Source organism: Branchiostoma belcheri, unplaced genomic scaffold (genome assembly GCF_001625305.1).
Source record: "Branchiostoma belcheri isolate BF01 breed outbred unplaced genomic scaffold, Haploidv18h27 scaffold110, whole genome shotgun sequence".
Lineage (NCBI taxonomy): Eukaryota > Metazoa > Chordata > Leptocardii > Amphioxiformes > Branchiostomatidae > Branchiostoma > Branchiostoma belcheri.
The window spans coordinates 1,066,550-1,071,840 of record NW_017802492.1 but is presented as its reverse complement, the minus strand read 5'-3'; the positions used below and the strand labels follow the sequence as shown (position 1 = coordinate 1,071,840).

Genomic DNA, 5,291 nt, shown 5'->3' with positions numbered 1-5,291 from the left:
TATATTTAACACTACGAGATGCCGGAAGATATTTCACGGTCTTCCCGCAAGTCTTTCATCTTAGTGTTGAGTGGTCATCAGATCACCATGAGTCAGTGTTGCCTTTATTATAGTACTGATGTTTATCTTGCCCAGGTGGCTATTATATCTACATCGAGACGTCTTCTGGCTCATCCGGTAGTGTCGCCCGTGTGATCAGTCCTCTCGTTACTACAACAAGTGCCAAGTGTGTCCAGTTCTGGTACCACATGTACGGTAGGGACGTCAACAGGCTCCGGGTGTACATCAACACTGGCTCATCGCTTGGGAATCCGGTGTGGACTCTGACAGGAACACAGGGAAATCAGTGGAGGTCTGGGCAGGTAGACATTCCAGCAGGGACATCATTCAATGTGAGTAGAGATTAGTTTTTAGTGTGTGTGGATAGTCAGTAATCATTTTCTCACCATCGGCATATCAGGTTTATGTTTATATTTATGTTTATCAGGAATCTCCATTAGTAATACAAAGTTTGTTTACTAGTCTTCCTGGAGTCCTTTACATTTACCTTTATGAAATATAATCAATTACAAACTTAATTATATGCAAAACATCAGCTTAAATAGCAGTGTACAATAACAATCTTAACAACAATCTACTTGCTTATATGCACAACAATTAAAGCTAGCTTAAATTACATAATAAAATACAGTGGAGAGGTTAGAGGTCCCTATTTACACCATGTATATTACCACCATGTGTCGAGGCGCATGTGGTTGTACTTGTTACTCCACAATTTGATATTGTCTTTAAATGTGCGTTCGCTTCCTGATGTTATATCAGATGGTAGATTGTTGTATGATTTTATGCTTCTATATACAAATGTTCTGGTTCTAGCTTTAGTTTTGGGTTTGTCTAGGGTAAACGTCCCTCTTTGTGCAAGTCTTGTATGGTGTCTAGGTGTGGTTTCTATTTTCTGCAAGTGTTTGAAGATACATTTAGGTTGCTCTTTAGTTACAATTTGTGGAAGAGTACTGGTGAAAAGTCTTTGGTTGACTGTTTGCCAGTTTAACTGGGTGTTTATGTAGGTAGTTAAGTGTGGCGTCAAAAGTGGCGTTTGTGGCTAAACGAGCTGCACGATTTTGGATTACTTGTAGTTTATCTAGGTGTGTTGAATGTTGTAAATTGATGAACCCTTGTCCTGTTGGCATTTTTGTACACAATATCACGTCTTTATCAGGTCATATACTCCTGACTTTTTTACCCTGCCTTGACATAGTTACTTCCACATTCGTTGCGTTTTGCTGCGATGTGATGCGTTGCACGAGAAATACCCCCGGCGTACCTACTTCGGGTGCTACATATGGATAATACTGTATGTGCAACCCAACAATTGTTTGGCGCCACAGGACTAGGCTTTTAATGTAGTAATGACTAGATCTAGAAAACCATTAATGTCCATGTTAATTCGCCCATAGATTGTGTTTGAAGCAAGACGAGGATCTGGACCGTTTGGGGACATCTCGCTGGATGACATCTCTATTGTGGACAATAGCTGCCCACCTGGTAGGTTTGATATCATATAAAGGAAGAAACCTTTTAAAAAGCAGTGTTCTTGGAAAGGTAACGCATGGTAAGGGTTAACTCATGATCAAACAGCACACTTCTTTTTGAAAATGTACATTTATTTCATTACTTTTTTGTACAATCTCAGTGACACTTCTGTGACCAAGTCCTTACATTTATAGGACTTACATTCAAGGCAAACCAACTTAATGTAATTAGTTAATTTTTCCAGATTATAACTTTGCAATCTTGTACAAAATCTGCCTCTCTGGCCACTAGGAATACAGAGTCTTCTTTTAAATTCAACATCACCAACACTGCAGTACTTTTGAACTCAAACAGCACACTTATTTAGACATTATTTGTATTAAGTATTCTTTTTCCTTCCACACGTTTGGCGTTTCGTCTGAGAATATAAGCCTATTGGTGTCTTTTCATAATTTTCTTGATATACATCTTTAAAAAACACCCAAACGGAGGTATCGTTACCTTCGGCAGGGCGTTTATGTTTTCGGTAGCGTTACCTATATGTACATTACTCTAGTATATACATATATGTATATATGTCTAAAGCCTCGGCCACAACGGGCCGTACGTGCTTTTTGGTCGTACGTTTTTTTTTGGGGGGGAGGCCACGTCTGCTACGTTTTTCTGAAAACGTAGGGCGACCGGCCGAGGGAGTACGTCACTCGCAAGGTGTAAGTTTTGAGTTGTACGTGCTTACAACGTACGATCTTTGTACGATTGCCACGTTACCGCGTACAGGCCTTTCCTTACTCACTCGCACGTTATTAGTGCGTGCAGGTGCGATGACTTCTTCCTCACTAGCCGCCCTGTCGTCTTCCGCGGCCCGTTTCATTGGGTCTTGTCTGGTTGTAGCTGCAAATGCCTTCTTCTGTGCCTTGTTGCGAATCTTGGAGACGGGTTGGCAGTCGTCCGTCAAGTCATCTTTATATACTGAAGAAATCAGGTGCGTTGTATGTGCGGAGCACGGTGCACGTGTGTTCTGCCTAGTCATTATTGACATTGAGCAGGTGAATTGAAAAGTGCGGAGTAAGCTAGGAACACGCAACGTGCGCGGCACGCACGTGCTACGTGCGCTGTCCGTACAGCAATTGCCCATGAGAACAGTTCACGTTCACGGAGTCAGTGCGTTGCACGCGCGTCGCCCGTACTAGCACGTACGGGTGGTGAATCCGTAGACCGCACGCAGAAAAAGTAACGTTCTACATGCACTTTCGGCGTGTCTGCGTGCTCCCAAATCCGTAGGATTCCGTACGGAGGTGGTACTCACCACGCACGGATCCCCTACGTTTGCCCACGTTTTTGCACGTAGACAGCACTCAGAAGCACGTACGACGGATTGTGACCGAGGCTTTGTGTATGTGTGTGTGTGTGTGTGTGCGCGCGCGCGCGCGCGCGCGTGCGTAAAGGGTTAAATGGATTTTCAAAATGGAAGTTTCCACTTCAGACCCATTTAACTGTGACTTTGAGCTGGGCTTTTGTGGATGGAGACAGGCTCACGACGACAACTTTGACTGGAGCCGACGTCGTGGATCGACTCCTTCCACCAGCACCGGGCCGAGTGCTGACCACACCACTGGAGGTAAGTTTTATTTACAATGGTCAAAAGTGGGCTAATACCAAATTGTTTCTAAAAGTACTGGAACAGAAAAAAAAAAACAATCTTGTACAGCAGGCTAGCCTTCCCGCGTGTATCTGATCGTCATGAAGTCAAGTCGGTTTGAGAGTTTTACCTGTATGTAGGAGCAAACGAAATGTTTTAGCGCACCCGACCAGTACTCTGTGACCTTTTCACTTTTCTTTTCGCGTTCCGTAAATAACAGCACAAGGAATGATATAAATTGGGGTAGGGAAAGAGATGTCGGGAATAAAAGCTGTACATGCGTGTGTATACAATTTATATACACACACACACACACACACAAACACACACATACATATTACATATTACATATATATGCATATTACATATTTCGTAGAGTATATATATACTCTACGAAATGACGCAATATATTTCAAGGTTTAACGGCAAGTCCTTCATCTTGGTGTTGAGTTAAAGCCATTCACTGCTCAATGATCACCAGATCACCATGAGTCAGTGTTGCCTTTATTATAATACTGATGTTTGTCTTGCCCAGGTGGCTATTATATCTACATCGAGACGTCTTCTGGCTCATCCGGTAGTGTCGCCCGTGTGATCAGTCCTCTCGTTACTACAACAAGTGCCAAGTGTGTCCAGTTCTGGTACCACATGTACGGTAGGGACGTCAACAGGCTCCGGGTGTACATCAACACTGGCTCATCGCTTGGGAATCCTGTGTGGACTCTGACAGGAACACAGGGAAATCAGTGGAAGTTTGGGCAGGTAGACATTCCAGCAGGGACATCATTCAATGTAAGTAAAGATTGGTTCTGCGTGACTATGAGCCTGTATGTGTTTTCTGTATGGTTGTTGGCACGTGTTTGTGTGTGTTTGTGTGTGTGTATGTTCAGTAATCATTTTCTCACCATGGGCATCCCGTTGAATGTTGTAACTTGATGAACCCTTGTCCTGTTGGCATTTTTTACACAACATCATGTCTTTATCAGGTCATACACCCCTGACTTTTTGGCCCTGCGGTAGTTACTTTCACATTCGTTGCGCTTTGCTGCGGTGTGATGCGTTGCATGAGAAATACCCTGAAGCACACCTACTTCGGGTGCTACATATGGATAATACTGTATGAATGAATGAATGAATGAATGAATGAATGAATGAATGAATGAAACTTTATTTTCGTGTCGTGCGCATACCACGCCCAGCCCGTGTGGGCTTATACGACACCGTTTGAGAATAAATAATACATAAACAACAGAGAAACAGAGGTACAGAATCCAAACAAAATGTGAACACAAATAAAGTTAGGCTATATACAATTAAGCAGAACAGAGTGAACTCATAACAGATCATAAATGCAAATAAACAAATCTGTACATAAACTTGATAAAGAACCAAGATTTCACAAAATAAATACAAGTACATAAGGTAAATCAAATATAAATAAGAGAAAACAAATGTGTAGAAGTAACAAAAGGTGAGAACTGTTGATGTGTTATGAATACAGGTATTTTCTTCTTTTCCCCCACGCTCGATAAATGAAAGTTGCTAGGTCAGATACACCCTCGTTAAAGAGCCACTTAATTCTATTTTCATCTCTTTCCCATATGATGTCAGGTGATTTTGTATAAATTTTACGAAACATATTTTCTCGAAGATCGTCATAAAAGGGACAGTAAAAAAGAAAATGTGTTTCGTTTTCTACTTCATCCAGGTCACACATGGTACACATTCTACTTTCCTCAGGAATTCCCTGGTACCGTCCAGTTTCAATATTGATAGGTAAAATACCAGCTCGCAGCTGCGCACACAATGATCTTTGGCGTTTGGGGAGACACATAGTTACATATTTTTCTATACAGTAAGTATCTTTAAACAGAGCATATGTTCTAAGTTTAGGTTTCAAAAGTACTTTGGTTGCCCAGTCTTGCTTGTATAAGTCAAAAAGCTTCCCTTTAATTTGCCTAATGTCACCCCTCAATGTGTTAAGATAAACATGTTCTTGCTCAACTTTACAGAATATATCCTGGACATTTCTACTCATTTCTACTTCTACACATGTGTGTGTGCATGTGTGCATGTGTGTGTGTGTGTGTGTGTGTGTGTGTGTGTGTGTGTGTGTGTG

General features: G+C 41.8%; 1 protein-coding gene across 1 annotated transcript in view; it reads left to right on the top strand.

The window, feature by feature from the left end:
* The window catches only part of LOC109486722 (MAM and LDL-receptor class A domain-containing protein 1-like), a 14,194-nt gene that overhangs the window by 1,966 nt on the left and 6,937 nt on the right, over window positions 1-5,291 (top strand). The gene's annotated exons all lie outside the window — the stretch shown is intronic.